We start from the raw sequence: 25,604 nt of genomic DNA on the forward strand, positions 1-25,604 counted from the left end.
ATTCAATGGCAGGAAAATATGACAACATCTTTTCAGGATCTCAGTGCTGATACCATGAGGTCTTTTGAGCTGGCTGCTCAAAGGCTTTCTTCCCATTCCCTCATGGCAGCTGAGAAATGGCCAATTCTGTGTGCTTGCGAGTCATTTTTCTCATTCATTCTTTTGGGATGGGACCACTGTAGCTGGAAGATGAGCTAATCAACTCTCCAGTAGGCAATAACCCAGATAATGGGAAATCCCAAATAAGGCAGGTCATGTGGAAAGCCCTGGGGAGTGTGATAGCAGCCACTAGCTGGGGCCTGTGGAGCTCACCAGAGCTGTAGAGACTGTGAGGGTTTGCCTTCCTGATTGGTGTTCCCAAGGTCCAGGGGAGCCAGATTTGCCCATGGAGCAAAGCTTGCCATATAGAGGAGAGGGCTTATTTAATGGGAACTTAAATGGATAAATTACATATGCTTCCCACAGTCACATGCCACTTTTTTCTCCTGTGGCTACTTGAACAGCCAATGCAACATGACTAGAGAGTCATGGGTTCATACCAAAACTGCCTAGAATGTGAAAGTGAGCAATGACAAACTCTTTGCTCCTGTGTTGGCATTATACCTGCATATAACCAGGATGGGAAATCAGCTACTCACAGGGAGTGTCTCAGACTACAGCATCCTGTACAGACACAGATATGGCATGATTTGCAGTCTTCACTTTATCTGTAGCTTTTAGACCCTTTGTGCACTGCCCTGCATTCTGGGTCTCTATTAGGGTGCATTTTCGTGTTTGTGTTTGAACACTGCCAAAGGAGTGAAATACAGCTCCTTCACCCATTATTCCTTCCACTTTTCCTTACGATGTATCCTTGCTGCCTGCCTTTTTGCTAGCTCTGGCACTGTTCCAGTTACAGAATAAGCTGATTCAACTCACTAGAACAGCAGAGAATTAAGTCAGGAAAACAAGTGAATAGAGAGAGGAAGGAATGTGCCTCTGAAAATGGGAGTGGGAGGGAAGGGCAATTGGAAAGGAGGATAGCAAAAATCTTTCTGTGACAGATTTTAACATGGTTCAGTGGTTGTGTGCAACCACAGCTTCCTCCTGAGCAGCAGCAGTCATGGGGGGACTCTCCAGTATGAGTAAACCTAGCAGATTCTGGCAAAATCCTTTACAGAGGCTGCTAGTGAAGTTGATATTACCTCTTGGACTACATTCAGCTATATCACATGTTTAAAGAACAATATTCCAGTTCTGATTGATCATTTGACTGATGTGGCACAAGAAGGCTGAGATTGGGAACGCATCCATTTTACAAGCCCTGCCTCTCAGAATACTTTTTATCCAGAAGATTCATGGCTGGAGAAGGAAACTCATAACTGTCAGACAACGCAGGATGCAAACAGGTCTTTCAACTTGCTGGGCCAGCTGAGCAAGAGACTTGAGGACTAATACTGGGAGACCTTTGAAAGAGTTTTCCTTTTTAGAAAGCAAACCACTTCCTTAAAAGCTTGTGACTCCCTGACGCTTAGAAAGTAATTTGAAATCATTTCCACAAGTGTTCAGCCCTCTTTGAAGCATGGCCAGCCACAGCAACCTGTGCAGTGAAAGCCAGCAAGGGAAGGAAGATGTCAGCCTGAAAGTATTTGCTACAAAATATGGCACAAAAAGAACTGACGTTACCCAAATCCTTCTGAAGCAAAGCCAGAGGTGACTGCACCAGCCTGCTATGGTATGCTGGCACCTAGACTAATGTTTAACACTCCCTGAGTTTCTTTCCTCCTCTATGTAAGTATATTTCATCAGTGGGTGAATACTAATGTGAAGGGAGAAGATGATGTCAGCATACCGGAGCTGGTGTAGACCTGCAAACAAATCAGCCAAGATTCACAAAGTGGTTTGGTAAATCAGAATGTAGGGATTCAAAGGAGTGTGGAAAGAGAGAATTTAATGTCCACTCTTTTTCTCCTCATTTTTCTCCTACCAGAGTCCTCTGAGAGTGTGTTGAAGTACAAGTATTGCATCATCTCAATAGACTGGTGGCTTAAAGGTCTCAAGGCTCTGAAGGCCAAGGGAGCTGCATAGAAGCCTTAAACAAATTAACACTTCCATGAGAGTTGTTCTTGTGTATGTCAAGAAAGAGCTTTTCCTTGAGAGGAGATGAAAGATCTCCAGTGTTGTGCAAACCATCCATCTATACTCACCATAGCTTGTAAAATATCTGCTGGGACAGATACCAGGCTCAGCTAGGAAATGGCAATAATGGCTATTGTTAAAGAGAGGCTGCAACTGACCCATGTTAAGATGTTAGTGTACACTGAGCACTTCTTCTTCTCCTTTCCCATCAGGATGCACCCTAACCCAAGCATGTTCCTGGTTCATGACCACATGTTGTGAATGCTCTTTCATTCCTGTGTGAGCTGGTTCATCTCACAAGCTGTAGAAAAACAACAACAACAAAAAGCAACAAACATTTTCTGTCACTTGAGTCATCTCATCAGACTGACAGAGGAATAGCAGACCTGGAATTAAGCAGAGGTGAAGATCACTGCCCAAAAGGGAGAGGAGAGATTCACTGCCCTGTTTCAGTGGTAGCAAGTCATTCACTGAGGCATGCATGCACCTTGTGAAACCTTACCCTCTGGTGCAGTGGTATAAATGCTCATTTTGTCACACACAGCTCTGTGAAAATTATCTGTGCTGGACTTGGTGATTTTCATAGGAGATTTTTTCCACATCACTTTAAGACTGAGAGGAGGGGGGACAAAACATGCCACCCTGTTGGAGATCTGAGGAGACAGTAATCTTCAGGGAAGTATGAGAGGGATAAAGAAACAACCTCTTGACCCTGTTCATCTGAAGCCTGGACAACATCTCTGGCTGTGGCCTAAGAGTACAGGCAGGAAATATATTTAAACTGGACTAAAATGGAACTACTGCCAAAAAGTGCCAGGCATCCCTTCTCCCCTTCCCACTTGGGTGCACTCCTGCTGTTTCCCTCAGAGAAGCACTGATGCTTGTCTTGTCTCTGTGGAGAGCAGGTCAGAGAGTTATTAGATGGTAAAGCAATCCAACAGGAATGAAATGAAGATTTTTCTGCTCACTGGGTAAGATAAAGCAGCTAATGGTGGAGTCATGACAAATAGCAGCTCCAGCATAAAGTGATGGGCAGTGGGCAGCCCTTTTAATGGCAGCTGCTCTTAAGAGTAACACAGCTTGTCATCAAGAGCTGTAGGCTGCAAAGACATTGCACTTGTACTCCAGTTTGAATACAGAGTGCCTGCCTCTTTGGGCATGGTGCGTTTGCTATAGCTGCTATATCCAGCTCTGTGGTATTTAGTTCAATAAGGTGATGCCAAGGTACTTTCCAGAACACCATATCTAACAGGGGTACATGTACAAAGTTTAAAAAGCTTAAGTGAGTGAAACAGCCACGGAATGAGCTCAGGTCATTGATCTGATTTGGATAAAGGGCATCCCTTCAAAGTGAACAGGAATTTCAGCCTTTGCCTTTATGAGAGTGGGCCACAAACCTTGTTCTGTTTGCTGTGTGATTTGTATTCTGAGTTTTGCCTTTTAAGTTTGCCTAAGAATTTTGTGTCCTTTTATGGAGAAGGCCTTGTGGACTAAATCCTGTGAGACTGAGCAGGATCCTTAGGAAATGATACTGTAAATCCCTATTTACAGTCAGAGCACAGAGGAGGTTCACCTTGGAATGGAAAGGAGTTCTCAGCCCCATCTCTGACAATCTGCTTATTCCCTTCAGACGCTTTTGGAATGGTGTTTGAGAATCTCATTGCTGGACTTCAGTATTGCATCCTAGAGAATAATTCACAAATGCCTGTAGAAGGTTTACGATTGGCATTACAGGCTCTGCATTTTCCTGTCTTTTACCTGCTTTCTTTTGTACCCTATGGCTAAAGTAGTAACCAAAATTTTCATCCCACTGTGTGGCCCCCACCAAATAGGTCCTTGGTGCACACAGCAATGTAAATAGATGCCGAGTACGTGGCCTGAATAATTAAGCTTTAAAAATCCAGCTGAAATCCATTGTCACACAAAACGGACCATAGAGATAAGAAGCAGGTAATTGAGAACAGTGTTTTACTGTCTGCACATAACCATAAATGCTGGCCAGAATTCAGGAAGGATTAGGTGTTTCTACAGGAACCAGAGCATTTGCAAACATAGCACTAATCATCTGCTAATGCTTTGTTCTTGCGGCTCTGGGCTAGAGCTCATTCGTGCTTTGCTTTTCAAAATACCATTACAAAGGGAGTCAGCACTTTTCTGTCATCTCATCAGAACAGTGGCTCATCTTCAACAGCAGTCCTGGTCAGTATACTCGTGCAACTTTCTGTTACCTCCTGAAATCTAGGGGATGGTGTTGCCCAGTCGCTAAAATTGTAAGGTATCGATGTATGGTAAACCAGCACGACTATGATATCATTTCTGAGGAAAGCAGGATTTCATTGCTATTTGGTCAAAAGCAGAGTCAGAAAAACCAAACCAACCGATCTTAGCACAAACTACATTGTGTATGTTCACCAGGAAAGGTGTTTCTACAGTCCTGCTAAAAAAGGGGCTGATGCCACTGTTGTTGATTTGTTTGCCTGTATTCCCCAAATAATAGCTTATTTAATGGAAACTGGGCTCAATTTCCTATTAGTAGAGAGGCTTTAGTACTTGCTGACAGCATTTGTTTGGTAGGCACAGCAGACAGCAATAAACCTGATTTACTTCTTGCATATTTTATCATTATTTACCGAGTGACAGTATATTATTTGAAGTTGAGCTTTTGAGTTTGTGATGACTAATTTTACATACTAGGTACAGTGGATCACAGGTACTATATCTCAGTCACCTTCTGAAGCAAACTTTCTGAGTTCAGCCTACTGATATGCCTCCTGCACCTGTGTGGCTGCAATGCAGTATCTTTCAGTCACTTACAGTGTGTAGAGTTAGAGAAATGAGGAAGATGAGGATGCCTGAGTGTTGGAAGGAAGGTTATGGTTATGAATCTCAGGGTTGGAGGAAAAGAGGTTATTGCTTCCAGACTGCTAGATCTCTCACTCTTTGTGTCACTCTGCTGTTTCCAAGCTTAAGCACACGTATAACCTTCATCAAAACCAAGTTTTTGGTAGTAAATAGTATACAATTACCCTTAAAGAGATTTGTAAATAAGACAGGTTTTTATAAGACAACATTGAGTTAAAACACTGAAACGTTGCTTGTAAAGCTTTTTTCAACTGCAAGTACCAAGGGTCGGGTTTTGTTACTTTACCCCCACTCCTCCCCTCTTGCAAGATCGAAAAAGCCCCGCAGGGCAGCAGGGTTTTGCTCATGCTGCCAGTCTGCTGCTGTAGCCGAAAGTACCAGTAAACCGGCTAGAAATCTGAATACAGATCAGCTCGGTGGCAGCAGTTTGGATGAGGGGCTGCATTAAAACCCATTAAAACCCGCATGACCCCTGCAGCACAATTCTCTTTTATCTCTCTCTCCTTCACTGCCCGGAGACTAAAGAGCTCATCTCCATAGGGCTCATCTCCATAGGATTGGGAGAGTAAAGTCTGCCACAGGCTTTACTTGTTTCTGACCCTCTGCTATTTCTCCCACTGTCTGTTGTGGTTTTATAAACTTTACTGAGAACTTTTAAGAGGCTTCAAGCATCTTTGAAGGCATTTGATAAATATATGTGAATGAGTCAGAGAAAAATACATTTTGGTACCTCCTTAAAAGTTCCTAAAGTTTTACTGCACTTACGCATTAGAAATGGGCTGTTTATGTGCGTAATGGATTTTCCCCTTTTACTTGGAAATTCACTTCCTTCAAAGAACTGTGGAAGTCCTTAACATTAACTGCTGTAAGGAAACAATCCCTTGGTCTGGGGGGTCTGTGAAGTCTCTAGTTTTTAAACAATCACTTTCTTTATGTCTTCCTTAGACAAATGAAACCGCATAAAGCAGCCTGCTGCAGGCTGGACAAATCTTCCTCGTAATGAATTGTTTTATGCAAATGGCTTCTGAGGGAGGCAAAAACTTAAGCGTGGTTACTATGTCAACAAACGACAAGATTTAGGCATTTTTCTCAAGGACTTACGTCTGCAGAAGGCTGAGGGAAAATTTATGGAGCGTGTTGTGCTGACTCTTCCAGCTGTTCCTCCCCCTGAGCGCAGGGGAAGCTCAAGAACAGCTCCAGGGTGCGGCGTCTCCTTCGGAGACCCCCAAGAGCTCGGAGGAGCCGTGGAAAACTGGAGTTCCTCACGGAGGGTGACCTGGGCTGTTCAGAGAGGGGGTGGGGCATTTCAAGGAAGAATGAGAACACTCCTACTGTTCTTCGTGCTGAGCTGAGATCCTTATCCGTTTTCTGAGGTGAAGATTGATATATGCAAGCGTTTGCTGCGCTGAGGAGTCGGCAGAGAGGTAAGAGAGCAATTTTCTCTGACAAGTTTCCTTTCCTGCTCTTTTCTCCTTTGCCTCTCCTTTGCCCTCACCAGCATCCTGGTGCTGTTACCTCCAGAAGCCTCCAAGCCTGTCTGTGTGACGGTCGCTGCTGTGTCCAAGGGGTGGCTGCATTTCTGTGGCTTGTGAGGCACCCTTGCTAGAGAGGTGGCCTTATGAGCAGGCACACTCACCCCTCCAAATCTGAACCTTGACTACAGCCACAGGGGTGTTAATCTCTGGAGTCTCGTGTGCCTAAAGCCCTCGGAAAACTCTGAAACATAATCCACAACTGGATGATGCTATCCCAAGTTTGGGGTTATTTTGGGGCTGTGAGCACTTGTAATTTTTGCTATTGCATGAGACATGTCTTCTATCTACATGAGATCATTCTTGCTCATGTCTGATCCAGTAAAATTAGTTCAGATGGATAAGGAATACTAGAAGTTGCTGAGAATTCAGTGATTCAGTGCTGCCTTGTACATGAGATATGCTGGGAGATGCCTGCGTGTAGCTGGAGTTGTTCTGTGGGGATGCTCCATCACTTTTCTCCTGTGTGGCTGCCCACTTCTCATCCCTCTTTTTTCTAGCACAAGTCTCTAGCAGTTCCTCCACTCCATCCTATTGTATCACAGCTAGTCTTGTTTGGGCTGGTTTAATCATGGGATTTTGGAATTCATCACCCAAGCACATTTTTTTTACAATGGAACTGAAGCCAGTGTGTAGCATTTTCTGCTTCCTTTTCACCACAAACTCTGAATCTTAAAAAGTTGCGGCCTTCTGACAGCAATAAGCCCACTTTAACAGAGACACATGGGGCCTCATGTATTAGGCCACCAAAAAAACATCTCAGTGCTCCTACATGAAAAAAAACAGCTGTGTGGAAAGATCAATAAACATGACCAGTTGTTCCAAGAGTCATAAAATGGAAAGACTCCACAAAATAAAATGTGTGGCATGGGATTCTGGCTCCAGACACTGCAGGAGAAGTCCTGGGAAACTCAGTAATTAAAGAGAAGCTTCAGATTTGTTTTCTTTCAGTGGTTCCACACATAAAAATAGTTGACTTAGGAGAGGAAATCACAGGGGTAGGAACAAATACTTACCTATGCAAAAGGAAAGTGTGTTTACATTTAATGCATTGGATAAATTGTTCATGGAAGGTTTAACATGAGTGAAAATAAAGCACTCACAGTGTTGCCAAGGCCAGAGACCTCAGGTGAGCTGGATGTTTGCTGGCTCACTCTGTGAGCTTTAAGTGCCTTGGGCTGCTTTTGTTTCATTCAAGCTTAAACAAATCCTGTGAAAAACTGTGTGAAAACTGTTACAGTTAAATGTCCTTCTTTCTGCCTGCCTTTCCCACATTATTGTAGCTCTTTGCTCCTTTGTTTAAGCTATTTCCTTAAGTTTTCCTATAGTGCCAAGGTGAGAGGAATCCCTTGGGAATGCACAGGTTCCCCTTGCTGACTCACTTCTCCATCACCATCCACAGGCCTCTCTGGACCCTTTATAGCTTTCTCTTCCCACCCCCTTGCTCTTCCCAGCCTCTTCTGATGTGATGGTCCTTCCCCATAACTTTCACATCTCCCCCAGCCTGGTCCACTCTTGCTCTCCTACCCCATATCCCACCTCTACTTTAGTGCATGTTCACAATCACTGGATAACTCCTGCTTCTTGCTCTGCCACCACTTTGGGTCTGTTGTTTCCCTCAAGCCTTCCCTGTGAGCACTCTGTCATCACAGTATCACAGTATATTAGAGGTTGGAAAGAACCTCAAGAGATCATCAAGTCCAACCCCGCTGCCAAAGCAGGATCACTTAGGGTAGTCTGAACAGGAATGCATCCAGGTGGGTTTTGAAAGTCTCCAAAGAAGGAGACTCCACAACCTCCCTGGGAAGCCTGTTCCAGTGCTCTGTCACCCTCACTGTAAAGAAGTTTCTCCTCATGTTGAGGTGAAATCTTCTACATTCAAGCTTGAACCTGTTGTTCCTTGTCTTACTACTGGGCACCACTGAAAAGAGCTTGGCCCCCTCCACTTGACACCCACCCCTCAGATATTTATACACATTGATGAGGTCTCCTCTCAGTCTTCTCAAGACTAAATAGCCCCAGGGATCTCAGTCTTTCTTCACAGGGGAGATGCTCAAGTCCCCTAACCATCCTTGTGGCTCTCCGTTGGATTCTCTCCAGCAGTTCTCTGTCTCTCTTGAACTGGGGAGCCCAAAACTGAACACATTATTCCAGGTGTGGTCTCATCAGGGCAGAATAGAGAGGTAAAAGAACTTCCCTAGACCTGCTGGACACATGACAGATTCCTGAGGAATGCCTCAGGCTCCACAGTGGTATTAATCAACAAAAGAGCTGCCTGGATTTACATCTTTGCAGGGTTCATGCAGAGTTCCAAGCACATTTCCTCCCCACAAGCAGCTGTCAAAGCAACCAGTGGGTCCCCTTACCCTACAAAGTTTAATGTGAGGAGGGTTGCTTTTTTCCCTTTAACATGTTTTCTTAGAGGTTTTTTGACAGCTGTGTGTCCATCAGCTCAGATCTTGAGATGTGATTGATGGACACATTAAGATCTATAAATGGTTATAAAGATGAATCCTCAAATGAGAATAATTTGTGTTGTGTCACAGTTTGTGTATGTGAAAATATATCAGTAAAACTGTGGTAGTAATTTATGTATCTTCAGCTCAAACAGAGGTTTGCAAGGGGGTCAGAGGAAGTGGGTGAAAGCCTACAGCCTCTCTTGGTGCAGTGTACACTCTGTCCCATGTGCTAGGGCCATCAGTCCCTTGTGACATTTCCTTCCCTGACTGTCTGTCCCATGAAAGTCTTCAGCCCAGCAAAGACATCCACATAACCATGTCCCGTCACTACCATTGTATTAGTAGTAGAATGAGCCTGGCTAACCTTCCTGAACAGGCAAAGGTCAGTGATCTGATTGAGTCTCACTTCTGCAGACCTTTTCCCATCTTGGTGGGCTTCCACTTTGCCTCACTGCAGCTAATCTCACTGATAAGAGCTCCAGGTTCAGGTTTCTTTCTTCTGCCTCACATGAGTATTAAATTCTCCTAAGATAAACCTTATTGCTAGGCAGTATCTTTGTTGGACGTGGCACTAGGTGCCATGGTCTAGTGGTCATGAGTGGGTGACAGGTTGGACCTGATGATCTTTGAGGTCTTTGCCAACCTTGTTGATTCTATGATTCTATGATTTGTTGTTGGATTTGATTTGGAACTTGGCTGATCTTGGACATGTGCCTTCATGATTAGATTCTTCCCCTTCTGCCATCAGATGGCTCACATCGCAGCATAGGTGTTGCAGTGACACACTGTAGGTAAGGTACCATATCATTGCATGGGCTTGACTGCATCAAAATGGAAAATTACAGCCCTGTCAGTCTGACCTTGGTGCCGGGGAAGATCATGGAGCAGGTCATCTTGAGAGCCATTATGCAGTGTGTGCAGGGCAACCAGGTGATCAGGCTGAGTTGCCATGGGGTCATGAAGGGCAGGTCCTGCCTGACAAACCTGATCTCCTTCTATGAGAAGGTGACCCGCTTAGTGGATGAAGGAAAAGCTGTGGATGTTGTTTACCTGGCCTTCAGAAAAGCTTTTGACAGTCTCCCACTGTCTCCCACAGCATCCTCCTGGAGAAACTGATTGCTCATGGCTTGGATGGGTGGATGCTGCTGGGTGAAAAACCATCTGGATGGCCAGGCCCAAAGAATGGCAGTGAATGGAGTTAAATCCAGTTGGCAGGGAACACAAGTCGTGTTCCACAGGGCTCAGTGTTTGGGCCAGTTCTGCTTAGTGTCTTTATCAATATCTGGTTGAGGGGGGTTGAGTGCACCTTCAGTAAGTTTGCAGATGACACTTATGTGGGAGGGAGTGTTGGTCAGCTTGGGCTTAGAAAGGCCATACAGAGGCATGTGCACTGGCTGGATCAATGGGCTGAGTTTAATTGTATGATGTGTATTTGAGCAGGTAAGGCTAATAAGGGACCTTAAAACCAAGCTAGTTTTCCCTTCCCCTCCTCTTTCATGCCTTTAGATGAAGTAAATTGCTATGCTTAATTTCTGAAGACACAGTCCATTGGTTAGATGCATTTCTCAAGGAGAGATGGAAATGAAGATTTCCTTGTGTACTTTGTAAATCCTTTCCAAACCCTTTTGCCTTTGTGTGGATTAGTACAATCAGCAAGCAAGCCTCAAATGAAGAGCAGTGAAACATGCCAGAGTTGTGACTGACTAATTTGGTACTTATCACCTTTCTTCCAAGTTGTAGTATCATTCCTGATATTGGCATTAAGTGTCATCTCTTCTCAGAGGTGTCACAAACCTTGTTGGAGAATTTCATATTTAATTACATGATTTTGTTTCTCTTCTTGTAAGAATAATAACATGTTGTCCTATGAGATTTGAAAAGAACATCAACAATGCTCTGCATCTGCTTAGCAGTCCCTGTCTCTTGTGTAGTTTTTGTCATCTAAACACAACCGTCCTTTAGATTCCATCACTCGGGGAATGCTGTGTTTTGCCAGTCCTTGATGCCTTTCTCTCTGCATATTCCATCTCCAGAGCCGTAGAAGGACAAAAGCAGAACTCATTTCCAAGAGTTTATGAGGCAGCTCTGATAAGCTAAGTCTGTTATTCAGATAAAAAGTTGTTGACTCTTAATGAGTTGGATAAGCATTCTTTGGATGGAATTCTTAAAGGGAAAGGAATAAGGGGAAATTGTTTATGCTTATTAGAACCATTTAATGTGACTATATTCAGAAATATTTCTATTTTTGGAGTCTTTAAAAAATGTTGTTGTAAGAAAATGAGGTTGACTTGTTTTTTAGCTGTTACCTGTTCAGTTAATGACTCCTAATCTTTCATTGTAGTCCATTCAAAGCAAACAAATGTCAAAACCCTAAATATTTGTGGGAAGATGAAGTCTCTAGGAGACGGACACTAATGCTCTTCCTGTCCTCTGTGATACAGAAGATTACCACACCTATATATGTCTTAGCTGAAAGTGTCAAGGGCTGCAAGATGGACTTGATGATCTCAAAGGTCTTTTCCAACCTGGTTAATTCTATTCTATTCTAAATAAGGCCACACAGGTTTTTAATCAGAGGATTTTAACAAGCTTCCCAACTAGATGAGAATCACAGCTGTGGGTGAACTGCCACGGCAGTATAGTGCAGGAGCAGTCTTCATATGCCCCATGAGGTGTGGACAGCTTTTGAACGGCAGTGGTGTAATGGATTGATCCAGCAGGGGAATTCTTAAGACCCTTTTCTACAACTTGCAAAAGCAACCCCATGTCACAGGAAATTAGTGTGCTTTGCACTGTTGAGGCAGCATACAGGTAGTCCGCTCTGAGAGACATTTCCAGTTTCACAAGGCAATGTACTCGAAGCTTAATTTTACACCATGTAAACCAAGTATCCCAAATTGCACAACCTGAAACACTGAAATGTTATTTTATGTCTTGGTCTGATCTAGTTGTAAACAAAACACCTGGCACAACTGACCAATTAGCAAGTGAAGCAAAAAGGAAAGTCACATGAGTACAAATCTGCTGATTCAGGTGTTTTATTTGTAAATGTGAAATGTTTATCGCTCTCTGTAGAGCTTTAATAGCTGGCATCACTTCTTTAAACAATATAGTTGTGTTTTTTTCCTGCAGAACACAGAGAGACAGCTCTCCCCAAGAGTATCATAACACTGCAAAATACTGAGACAAGCATGTATTCAAGGTGTGAACCTGATTCATGCATGTTTAGGTCTCACACTGTAATAATCTAAGAATGCTGTGATGGATAATTATACACACATGAGTGCAAACACATATATATATATGATTTTAATGATGAACAGCAGGTGGATGTACTGGTAGGTAATGAGAATGTGAAGGCTGTTATGACATATTGGTTGTAAGTCTTCCTTATATGAATTCCCCAAAGGCAGAGTTTTAATAGCTCCTATGTGTTATGTCCTGTATGTGTCAGGAGAGCTGTGTGACTATAGATCTTGGGGCATTAAGAGTGCCCTGTTGAGAGGCTCACCTTACTCAGCAAGGTAAAGGCTGGAACAGCAGAGGTTTTTTTTTTTTTCTGGGGGGGGGAGGGGCTTTGCAACCTTTTCATCATAGTATCAGTCAGGGTTGGAAGGGACCACAAGGATCATCTAGTTCTGACCCCCCTGCCATGGGCAGGGACACCCCACACTAGATCAGGCTGGCCAGAGCCTCGTCCAGCCTGGTCTTAAACACCTCCAGGGACGGGGCCTCAACCACCTCCCTGGACAACCCATTCCAGGGCTTCACCACTCCCATGGTGAAGAACTTCCTCCTCATATCCAGCCTGAATCTGCCCACCTCCAGCTTCATTCCATTCCTCCTAGTCTTATCACTACCTGATATCCTGAGAAGTCCCTCCCCAGCCTTCCTGTAGGCCCCCTTCAGATACTGGAAGGCCACAATTAGGTCACCTCAGAGCCTTCTCTTCCCCAGACTGAACAGCCCCAATTCCTTCAGCCTGTGCTCCAGCCCTCTGCTCATCCTCGTGGCCCTTCTCTGGACATGGGCTTTGGGTCATCAGCTGATCCATGCTGACTATTCAAAACCAAAACCCCAAACCCACGCAATTTTGTCTCTCTCCACCATCAAAGCAAAAAAAAATAAAAAACAAACAACACACACACACCCCACACACCCAAATTAGAGAGAAATCCATTAGCTTTGGGGATCTCATCTCAAACACAAATGCCAGGCTATGAAGCTATATTGCAGAAAACAATTCAAAGTCTTTCTCTCTAGAAGAGATAGCCAGTGGTGATGAATAGGAATTCAGAGATAAAACCAGGGAAACATTCTGAGTTCCCTCCCCTAACCCCACCCCCATCATTCAGGAGTGGTCCTCATCAGGAGGATGCAAAGAGGTAAACTGTCTGGGACTCAGAATTCATTCTCTCTACAATACTTTTTTATATGTATATTTGTTTGGTTGGGGTTTTTGGTGTTGATTTTTTCCCCCCTACAATAACTATATCTTCTGCCACTGTCTTCTGGTCTGTAGCTCCTTACAGAATGGAGCTCTAAAACCACAAGACAGGAAGAAGGAAGGGGTCACCATCACTGGGTATGGCAGTCCAGTGTTCTGCAGAGGCAAAGGGCTGCATAATTACATGTACAGTGAGAGACCTCCCCAGGCCTCAGTGGTGTTTGCCCTTCCTGCAACATTCATAAGCATCACATCACTGTTTTTTCCATATTCTGGATCCCTGTTTGATCCCTGAAATTGTATTACCCTCATCTTCTGACTGCCATTCCTGTCTCACATCACCTACTCCTTTATAGTACATATTTTTGTTGTCTTGGAGCAAAGCTCCTTAACTTTTCTCTCAGCAGTCTTGCTTTTGGATTTGACTGCGAAATATTATTGAGTTCAATGCCATAAACTAAAGTCAGTTAATTTCCCAGACAATCCTCCACCTGTTTCTTAAATATATAAGCACCACATGTTCTATTCTTCAGTCACATGGTATCAGTCTGTATTTGAAACATTCATTAATCATTCTTTCTAATGTTCATGAAATGTCTCATTTTGGTTAACATTGTGTTCAAGGAGAGGACAATGCTTTATATTATTTGGTCTTCAGAGAATTAGGTTTTGCTGTTGTTCTCAAAGTGTTAGTACTGTATGTGGAACAGGGTGGAGGGCTGAGCCCAGAGAGTGGTGGTGAATGGTGCCACATCCAGTTGGCAACCAGTCACTAGTGGTGTCCCCCAGGGATCAGTGCTGGGCCCCATCCTGTTTAATATCTTTATTGATGATCTGGACGAGGGAATTGAGTCGAGCATCAGTAAGTTTGCAGATGACACCAAGTTAGGAGCAGGTGTCAATCTGTTGGAGGGTAGGAGGTCCATGCAGAATGACCTTGACAAGCTGGATGGGTGAACAGAGGCCAATGGGATGAAATTTCATAAGGCTAATAAGGGCTAATAAAGCTAATTTAATAAGGGCTCTACTTTTTGGCCACAACAACCCCAGGCGGTGGTATAGGCTGGGGACAGAGTGGCTGGAGAGCAGCCAGGCAGAAAGGGACCTGGGGGTACTAGTAGATAGTAGGGTGAACATGAGCCAGCAGTGTGCCCAGGTGGCCAAGAAGCCAAATGGCATCCTGGCCTATATCAAAAAGACTGTGGCCAGCCGGACAAGGGAAGTTATTCTTCCCCTGTACTCAGCACTGGTTAGGCCACATCTTGAATACTGTGTTCAGTTCTGGGCCCCTCAATTCAAGAGAGAGACTGAGGTACTGGAATGTGTCCAGAGAAAGACAACAAAGCTGGTGAGGGGCCTGGAACACCAGCCCTATGAGGAGAGGCTGAGGGAGCTGGGGTTGTTTAGCCTAGAGAAGAGGAGGCTCAGGGCAGACCTTATTGCTAGCTACAACTACCTGAAGGGAGGTTGTAACCAGGTGGGGGCTGGTCTCTTCTCCCAGGCAACCAGAACAGAACAAGTTGTGCCAGGGAGGTTCAGGCTGGATGTTAGGAAGAAGTTTGTCACAGAGAGAGTGATTGGCTATTGGAATGGGCTGCCCAGGGAGGTGGTGGAGTTACCGTCCTTGGCGATCTTCAAGAAAAGACTGGATGAGGCAGTTAGTGCCATGGTCTAGTTGATTAGATAGGGCTGGGTAATAGGTTGGACTGGATGATCTTGGAGGTCTCTCCAACCTGGTTGATTCTATGATTCTATTTAAGTGGTCCTAGAGGACCACTATTGTTGCACTCACACTAACTGGATTATCTTCAATAAATGGAAAAAGGCTTACAGGGTTGGACTCCACAAGGCAGTGGCAGAAAATATAGTTATTGTAGGGGAAAAAAGTCCAACACCAAAAAAATCAACCAAACAAATATATATATATAAAAGTATTGCAGAGAGAATGAATTCTGAGTCCCAGACAGTTTACTTCATCCTCTGCATCCAACCAGGAGCAATTTCAGACCCTGCTAATATATACAGCTTTCTCCAATCTACCTGTTAGCCCTTCACAGGAGAGGTGAGAAAGATTAACACTTGGACAGTATCACTTGTCTGAAATGTCTCTCTCGGTGCCACATCTTTCACCTGTATCTGAGAGTCAGCTAGAAGGTATCTAGCCTGTGGTTGTACTGGAGTCTGTGGAACCATTGCTGCTGCCTTCAAGGCAAGACTCTGATTTCATCCTGGATTTTTCATACACAGTAAGAATGTCATACTTGGCATTTATCTTCTTTTTTTTTTTCTTTTCATATTTCATTGTGTTGTGCAAATGCTTTCTGCTCCCTGAAAACCTACTGAATTTGATTATGTTAAAGGAGTTAAATTGAAGAGCAGTTTAACAACACTGTAACCTGGCTTTGCCTCTGCACAGGGCTAACCTTACATATGCTCCTTTCAAACAGCATTGCGTTTTGGAGCCCATCTTTACTACTGCTGTGTGCACAGGTAGCATCAAGTAAGAGTTAATTGGGTGCACAAGAACCAGTTCTCTCATGCAAACCCAACTCATTCCTTTTATTCAGCCAAACAATCCTATTGGGCTAGGCCACCGAACTCTAGCTAAAGGTGACCTTGATTTGCCCACTAGTCGCTGTCTGCATCCTATTAGATTTAATAAGTAATTCATTCATTCTTTATCCTGGTCAACTTTCTTTCTTTGTTTTCCTCATTAAGTTAAGGAGCAGAGATTTTAATAAATTAATCATCCCAGTGGTTTCGACTTGATTTGTATTCTTCGATTCTGGTTCAAACTTCTCAGCACTGTTTACATACTCTCTTTCATATGTCCTCCATTTCCTAGGGTGAGAAAACAAAGAAGGCTTTTATGTGCATGGGACAGTAGAAAGTAACAGTCTGTTGTGATGCTCAAAGTTCAGATGTTCAACAGTTCACCCAGCTACCCAGATTCAAGCAACGACAAGAAGAAAACCCAATAGTAATAATAATAATAATAGTGATGCCAATGATGATGATTGATGATACATTAGGTTGCACCAGCTAGGAAAGTATCACAGTATCACAGTGTAACTTAGGTTGGAAAGGACCTCGAGGATCATCGAGTCCAACCTATCAACACAGACCCCATGACTAGACCATGGCACCAAGTGCCACGTCCAATCTCCTCTTGAACACCTCGAGGGATGGTGACTCCACCACCTCCCTGGGCAACCCGTTCCAATGACAAACGACTCACTTGGTGAAGAACTTCCTCCTCACCTCGAGTCTAAACCTCCCCTGGCACAGCTTGAGACTGTGTCCCCTTGTTCTGGTGCTGGTTGCCTGGGAGAAGAGACCAACCCCCTCCCGGTCACAACCACCCCTCAGGTAGTTGTAGAGGGCAATGAGGTCACCCCTGAGCCTCCTCTTCTCCAGGCTAAACAATCCCAGCTCCCTCAGCCTCTCCTCATAGGGCTTGTGCTCAAGGCCTCTCCCCAGCCTTGTTGCCCTTCTCTGGACACGTTCAAGTGTTTCGATGTCAATGCAAAAGTTTTAAAGACAAATCTTGTATAGAAACCTTGTTTAAAATTAATTTCCTCACTGATAGCATCAGTTTGGGAAATGGATGACTAATGGGAAGTTTGACTGGGTTTTGGCAGTATAAAATTAATGCTTGAAAGTTGGTTTGAAAGTATCTTGCATATCTGCCTATAAGTCCTCTTGCCATGTCTTCTCCCCTTTCTCATTCTCTCCTGGAAACCCATCCTTCCTGTTTGTTACTTCACCTTTTTCAACACCCATGTCTGTGGGGCTGGAGGTGCCCAGGTCTTAGCACCCTCCGGCAGGACTAGGTTTTCAAATAGACACAGCATCACCTGGGCAGGAGATTAAAATCAAATCACAGGGAATACATTTCACCCAGGATACCAATTAATTATGGGAATTCAGTGAAATATGAGGACAAGGAAGATAAAAAAGAACCAGGAAAATCCAGGGAAGAGTGTCCCAATAGAACTAGAAAATAGTGTATTCTGTATGCAGGCTCTGATTTAGGTAGGAAGACTCTAAACTTTAGATTGCCAGAAGATGGAAAAGTAAAATAGAGGGAATTTTTTTCTGTATTCATCTTGTTTCTTGTTCCTCCCTAAGCCATTTGGAGATGAGAGTTGGATAGATGACTTTTGTTCCATTCTAATGCCTCAAGTCCTATCCAGCAACTTTCTCCTGAGAATGACATTCAGAAATCTTTTCCTGAATCCTTCACTGTTTATTTCCAGTGTACCTGGTTCTATTTTAAATGTTGTCATCTTATAGAGTATCTTTAAAATAGATACATTTCTTGTGTTTTATCAATTGCACTGCAATGTTAGTGTAAGAAACTCCCTTATTCACCACTGGTAGTACTGAATAGATAACGTCCTTGATGACTGTTTTACAGTCTTCATTATGAAGATTCTTACATAGGAGAACACACATAAACAGGTTTTGCTTTCATGGATGCAATCTGTTGCATGTTTTCTATGTAAGGCCATCAAAGAGAAAGAAGGAGAGAAAATTACAGGAACCTGTTGATCTTGGTGCAAAGAAATCAGACTTTTGGGGCAAAGGACAGTGGTGTTTTTTTCTGTGCTGATAATAGCCATGTCAAAGCTATACCACTCCCAAGTCCTATAGAGAATATTGCTGTGCTAAGGACTCAATTAGTACATCGGTTTATCTTAGAGCAGCAAGGTACTCAGCTCTTCAGTGGAAGAATTAATCTTCTCAAGGGCTTTAATATATTGTTAAAAATAAACCAGGACCACTTAAAACATCTTTTCAGGTAGTGATGGTTAATCTTCTCACCTCTGCATCCAGTGGTCAGGCCTAATTGCCTTGTATGACCTGGTGATGAATTGGTCCTATGGATGGTGCTGAATGTTTGCACGGAGGGTTGACCTTCTTACAGGACCTGCTTTGTACTGTGTGGAGCTTTTAAGATTGAGATGCCTTAATGTAATATGTAATTGATATAGCAACATACAGACATGCCTGCTTCTCACAACCCCACCCCCCTCCAATTTCTTTCTTTGCTGTTTTCCTGTGTTCTGACTATGGTGAAAGATTTGGCATAAACTGAGGGTAAGGGAATAGCAGGTACTCAGACCTAAAATGTAACTCCACTAAACTTCACCCACTTGGACATTTGCTCAGTTTTGGTACTTAGATCTCAGTAAGCCAGGTATTTATATTTCCTTTGGTAGTGATTTGAAATTGTTACCATTTCAAACAGTAAAAATCATTTTGGTACAAGGAAGTTACTTTCCACTGAGATAAATATTCCCTGTTTCTTGTGCAGTTAACATAAGCCCCTAAATCCCACTAATTTTGGAAATGTGCTTTTGTAGTTTATAATACGAACATGGATAAGAAAGGTTAGGATGGAAGTAGTACACAGCAGTATTGCATTTCTGAAAATGAGGTCATTAGCCTGGCCAGTTCTGATTTCCTGGTAATTTTTAACTAGGTTATTCTGACTGGTCAATTACTGGCTTTCTGTAGGTCCCTCTTGCTGTTTTGGTTGCTTTAACTCTTGAGATTTTTTCATTAAGTAAATTTTTTTTTTAATACACATTTCCTCTGCTGATTATTCTTTGTTCTAGAGACTATTCTCCATAATATTAGAATAGAATAGAATAGAATAGAATAGAATAGAATAGAATAGAATAGAATAGAATAGAATAGAATAGAATAGAATAGAATAGAATAGAATAGAATAGACCAGGTTGGAAGAGACCTTCAAGATCATCGTGTCCAACCTATCATCCAACACCACCTAATCAACTAACCCATGTAACCAAGCACTCTGTCAAGTCTCCTCGTGAACACCTCCAGTGACGGCGACTCCACCACCTCCCCGGGCAGTCCATTCCAATAGGCAATCACTCTCTCTGTGTAAAACTTCCTCCTGACCTCCAGCCTGAACTTCCCCTGGCACAGCCTGAGACTGTGTCCTCTTGTTCTGGTGCTGGCTGCCTGGGAGAAGAGACCAACCTCTGCCTGTTTACAACCCCCCTTCAGGTAGTTGTAGAGAGCAATAAGGTCACCCCTGAGTCTCCTCCTCTCCAGGCTGAGCAGCCCCAGCTCCCTCAGTCTCTCCTCATAGGGCTTGTGTTCCAAACCCCTCACTAACTTCGTTGCCCTTCTCTGGACTCGTTCCAGCAAGTCAACATCCTTCCTAAACTGAGGGGCCCAGAACTGGACACAGTACTCGAGGTGTGGCCTAACCAGTGCAGTGTACAGGGGCAGAATGACCTCCCTGCTCCTGCTGGCCACACTGTTCCTGATGCAGGCCAGGATGCCATTGGCCCTCCTGGCCACCTGGGCACACTGCAGGCTCATGTTCATCCTACTATCAACCAGCACCCCCAGGTCCCTCTCTGTCTGGCTGCTCTCCAGCCACTCTGACCCCAGCCTGTAGCACTGCATGGGGTTGTTGTTCTTCAGCAAAATCTCAACACTGCTTTTATATTTTGACTAGTTCACATTTTGGATGTCAGCATCTCAAACAACCAGATTAAAATCTGAAATGTTTAAATTGTGAAGGAAATTTTGGAGAGGAGAGGAGAGGGAGAGGAGAGGGAGAGGAGAGGGAGAGGAGAGGGAGAGGAGAGGGAGAGGAGAGGGAGAGGAGAGGGAGAGGAGAGGGAGAGGAGAGGGAGAGGAGAGGGAGAGGAGAGGAGAGGAGAGGAGAGGAGAGGAGAGGAGAGGAGAGGAGAGGAGAGGAGAGGCTTCATACACACAAAACATTCAGCTTACTCAAACTTGTAATATACTTGAAGATTCCGAGATTGCAGGTGCAATTCAGGTACAGATATCACTAGCTATTGTCCTTTAAGCAGGAACCTCATCAAGGTATTATAATTAGAATTGCCACAACTGGACTGTATTTTGGTGCTGGTCTCGCTAGAAAGTTAAGCATCATACAGCTCTCTAAACATAAGTCTGTCTTCTATAACAGCATTTGATATCCTAAGCATGAGCAAGGTTTCATTGGCTGGAATTGCAAGAAAAGATGTTTATCACATTTATGTCTGTTATTCATTATTTTTAGTTTTCATATATGACCAAATCCCAATACTTCTATTTGCACTTTTAAACTACCTGGAGATCGGCTTGTGCCATGCAGTACTATTTGCAATTCAATTTCTCATAAAAGCTCAAACCACAAAGCAAGATGTGGTGGTATCTTCTTCCCTCCCCCTCAGTGCACACCCAGACCATGATCAAAATCAACATTCAGGAGGCACTGTAGATGAAAACCTTGGAGAGTGATTTGAGACTATGAAACTTACTTGGACTTAGCCTTGATGATAATTTTTATGGTTATGAAGCAGAGGAAAGTCCCCTTGACATTAATGGGCATTGTATCTGACTCAGAAGGCTTAAAATGGTAAAAGCCCAGCCTTGAAAGAGAAGAGATCAGCAGTGAGAAGATTGCTTCATTCTTTTCACTGAAGGTTTTGAGCATAAGTCAAACATTATGGAATTGTAGCTCTGTGTTTACACTCCCACATAGTTTCCTTGGTATTGAGATTCCAGTAGATCTTTCAGCTAAAATTCCTGTGATTAATTAATGGGAATTCAATAATATCTGAATTCCAAATTATTGCATGAGACATATGTGAAGCCTCATATTTCAGTATAAATCATTAACTGAATATTGAAAATTATCTTGGATAGGTAAATCTATCATTAAGGGAATCTGTTGGCATTTCTACTTTGAGAGATTAATATAATATTGCCATTAAAAATTCTCCTGGTGATTATTCACAAAGTAACTCCAAGAAATGTAAGACTGAAATTAATTTCTCTTGGAACTGTGTGTTCTTTTGCATTCACAATGCAATTATTCTTCATATTTTACTACTCTAATTCAGGGGGGAAAAAAAGTGGTTGGAAGCTACTATTTCTTCTTCTGAGGCAATAAGAAGATTTAATCACATTCTAACAGAACTTGTGTTATATATTGCTTCATTTTCTGTATAAGGATATATAGGAGGGAGCTGTACAGTTCCTTATGACTGGAGGGCACAAAGCCAGAGGTGTTCTACAATTCTGTGTGTGATGACAACTATCTGAAAGATGGTTGTAGCCAGGAAGGGGTTGGTCTCTTCTCCCAGGCAACCAGCACCAGAACAAGAGGACACAGTCTCAGGCTGTGCCAGGGGAAGTTAGGCTTGAGGTGAGGAGAAATTTCTTCACTGAGAGAGTCATTTGTCATTGGAATGGGCTGCCCAGGGAGGTAGTGGGGTCGCCGTCCCTGGAGATGTTCAAGAGGGGATTGGACGTGGCACTTGGTGCCATGGTCTAGTCATGAAGTCTGTGGTGGTAGGTTGGACTCGATGATCTTTGAGGTCTCTTCCAACCTTAGTGATACTGTGATACTGTGACAGGCTCTTGGGATCAATGTGGGTCTCCAGGACAATGTAGCTGCTCCTTCAGTACACCAGCCAGCAAAAGCAGGGAAGCACAGGTTCCATCTTTAAAGCAGGGTGTAACTGCTTTTCTGCACGGAGTTGTTCTGTCACTGGGATAACTGTGCACCCCACCTGCCTTCTGCACACCCAGTTACTTTCTTGCGGTGCTTTACAGAGCTCGAACACATAATTATACACTTGGTTTCTACCTCTTTAATTTGTTGCAGTAAATGACCAGGTGTGATTTTTGGCATTTTGTGCTGCTGCTGACACCTGAAAATACTAGATCTGAGTGGTAGAATGTTGAGGTTTGTTGTTATTTTCGTTTTTGCAGGTGTATATTTAGCACGGGCCATTTTGGGTCATCCATTTTGTCCACACTGTCAGGTGCATTTCCTTAGGGTAGATGCCAGCTGATAACAACCAGCTCACAGTTTGCACAATATTTAACTAGGAGTCTTTGGTTGCGAGTTTAGGATATTTCTGCCTTAGATGTTTAGCTTTAATTTCACTAGAACACTCCCCAAACCTTTGCTTTCATATGGTAAATACGTAGGAATGCTGCACAGGAGACTATTCAGCACAAAGATTCTAATTAAATGCTCCTGTAAATATGCTTGCTTCTCTCTTGTTACACTTATTTTAAGTGTATGTTTAACTTGCTCATTTCACACACGGCTGTGCAGCCATTTGTTATATATTAACTTGAGACTCAATCCCGCAAGGGCCTGACGGCTTCTGGATCATGCTGAGTCCCTTTCCCTCCCAGTGGCGTTTAAAGGCTTACAAAATACTCAGTACCTCACAGGACTGAGCCCTGAATCCAGGCAACAACAAGCTTTTTTCACAAACCAAACAGATTTTCTGGAACAAGGGTCATATTGTAACTGGGCAATATTTTGTGTGATGGATTTTCAGACATTTAGATTAAATCTTATCCAGAAAACCAGATCTCATGGCTGCTGGAAGACATAAACATTTGGGTATGTATGGTGGTAATTAATTATATTTTACAATTATGGTTTTATTAGTTGTTCCAATTAAGTACAAAGCCATGGTGACTGAGACTAATGTTTAATCCTTTGTGTGTTGGCTGCGGTGTGCTTTGCCCCGCTGTCAAGCTGTATGTGTTTTTTTAGAGCTGCAGATGATCTCTGCAGTTCATCTAGCAAAGACATTTGGGCTTTATACATCACTGTGCTTATGCGCTGTACAACAGGATGCTTTGTGCACTGCAGCTTCAAGGGGATCCCACGAGCAGTGGCAGATTCCCTGGCATTACCTCAGCTTTCTGGAACCACTGTGGGCAGAAGCCCACCCAGCCAGAGATGCTGGCAGTGCCTGCATTGATGCATTGCCACCGATGGCATTGGACTGTAGTACTGTCCTCTGCTGTGAGTTGGGCATTTTGAAACGTAGGCTTCACCAAAGGATACTAAGCTGGTTTGTTGCTTACATTTTAGGAAGCCAGGATTATTATTTGTCAAATGCATCTTAATAAAACCAAGATATGGTGTAGCCTGTGCAAACTAGAGTATTAATTATTAGTCTTTCTCCAAAACTTGTTTTGGAGAATTGTGTGTGCATTGTAAAATCAGACAAATATGGCACAGAAAAAGTGCTGTAACATTGTTTCTGGAAAGTTGTTCTTCCTGGTGTATATGCAGATGAAGACCATAGTCTTCCATTGCTTGCCAGAAAAAAAACCAAAACAACCACAAACCAAAAAAAACCCTGTGACCTGAAGCCTTTAAGCAACTGGGTTTAATTTCATCTACCTGCAAGGAAAATTAACTACCAAAAAGACAATCCCTGCCTTCCCTATTCAACACCCTACCATGCTAGGCAAGCAAGGAGGTGCTCTTTGATTTTGGTCTTAGTATCACCTGTAAATAGTGGTAATTAGGAACTGAAAAAACAAACCTGAATTTTGCATTCAGACTTGTACTTAGGGTTGGCCAAAAAGCAAGGCACAGCTCTGTTATGGGAATGTTGGAGGAATCTCACCGTAATTCAGTCACCTCTGTCTGTTAATAACCATCTCTCTTCAAAAAGAGTAATCACAATGCTGGCCTTTGCCCTCATTCCCACAAGTTAACTGTCAGTTGCATTTATGTGTGGATTATCTCTTGAGCTTGGTGTGATTTTAAGCATGTAATAAAAAAGAATCGTATGTAAAACCCTTACAAGACCCCAGCTCTGGTGATGTACTAAAGCTGAAATCAGATTTTAAGCATGTAATAGAAAAGAATCATATGGAAAACCCTTACAAGACCACAGCTCTGTTGATGTACTACAGCTGGAATCAGAGTATGAAATCAGCATGTAAGTAGACTGAAAATTAAGCGACTCAATGACGATTTTCTTGGAGTAATGTGATGTCGGCTGCTGTGCTTTATCTGGGGGATAAGCAAAAAACCCAAACAAAACAGAGCTTTTAGGAGTTTTCAGTAAATTAGAGTGGTTTCTGTGGAACTGTAAGCACAGTTAGCTAATCTAGCAACACTGAGTTGTTTGCCCACTAAAAAGAAAGTGGGGAAATAGGTGGAAGTTTATGGGAACAAAAGTTGAACTGTTGATGCCAGTGTTTTCCAAAACCTTCAGCATTGGATGGAGGCACCACATGATCCCATATAAGAATATTGCAGCAGAAAGTAGTCACAAGTACTCAATATCCTCCCTGGGAAAACAGCTCCTGGTTTAGGGGAAATGAGCCTGGGGTTGGTTGTATGCTAATTCCCTTTCTTTACTATGTGTTAGCAAATCTGTTTAATACTTGCTGTAAAGCCTGGATTTCAATCTCCTCTCATTTAATATCAGGTTAAATCTGGACTAATAAGCTCTCAAAAGCTTAGAGGTTCCAGTAAAATGAGATTTGGCTAAAAATTACGTGCTGGTTTTTACTAGTAACAGTGTTGTAGCAGTGAAAGAAGCAAGACTGGTGAGAAAAGAGAGTATGTTTCATTAGGATATTAAATGGGTTAGTAGAAGTTGCTATGTTTTATTGCAAACCTTAGGAAGGGTTTGTTTCTCTGGAGAGCCTAAACACCCTTTGCTTCCTTTTTCATAGAATTGGCTATTACATTTTTCATTGCCCATTTACAGAGTGGGCAATGAAAAATGTAATAGTCAATTCTGAATTATTACTAAGTGTTCGTATGATGTATTTTACCAAAGTGTTGGCAAATCAAGATATGGAACTTTGTGCATGGGGCAGGATGGCTGCTCTTTCAGTGTTTCTCAGGCAGCAATACCTGTGACTCTGGGGGCTGAACACTGAACAGGAGCTGTTTATCAGCTGAAGGATAGCAGGATTTCTGGTAAATTCAGCATCTTCTCTTGGCCTCGTATGGTAAAGTATAAGACTGACACTACAGAGAGATGAAGTTGGCTTGTTGTAAAGGTGCACCTCTGACTCTTTGGTTGAAACAATTATTCTGGAATGCATTTGTCTGTGGCTCTTCTCGGAGTTAAAGCTTTCATGTGCATCTTGTCCCTGCTAGGAAAATTACCAGATGCTGACAGGGGGTGTCACCAGTGGCTCAGCTGAACATATGCTGCATTTGGCTTGGCTGCAGGCACCGGACAGGGAGGCCCTGTTCCCTGCTGCTGCAGAGACTGATGAAAACAGGTTTTAAACCAACTAATTTCAGCACAATAATAAATGTTAGGCTCTATGCAGTGTTCATCCTACCACTGAGACTGAATTGAGGCCAGCATAGAGTGGCCTGCCAAATTTTTTGCA

General features: G+C 43.1%; 1 protein-coding gene across 4 annotated transcripts in view; it reads left to right on the plus strand.

Annotated features, from left to right (window-relative positions):
* Window positions 1-25,604, plus strand: part of SPATA13 (spermatogenesis associated 13) — a 190,174-nt gene that overhangs the window by 97,584 nt on the left and 66,986 nt on the right. The window contains exon 1 of one of the 4 annotated variants that reach the window (XM_068143839.1): window positions 6,340-6,404. The exons of the other annotated variants lie outside the window; for them this stretch is intronic. The gene's annotated coding sequence lies outside the window, so the exon portion shown is untranslated. Of the gene's footprint in view, window positions 1-6,339; window positions 6,405-25,604 lie in introns of those variants that run through there. 4 annotated transcript variants of the gene reach the window in all.

This window comes from Melanerpes formicivorus, unplaced genomic scaffold, assembly GCF_026170545.1.
Source record: "Melanerpes formicivorus ecotype bairdi unplaced genomic scaffold, bMelFor1.0.p_v2 SCAF_1, whole genome shotgun sequence".
Classification (NCBI taxonomy): domain Eukaryota; kingdom Metazoa; phylum Chordata; class Aves; order Piciformes; family Picidae; genus Melanerpes; species Melanerpes formicivorus.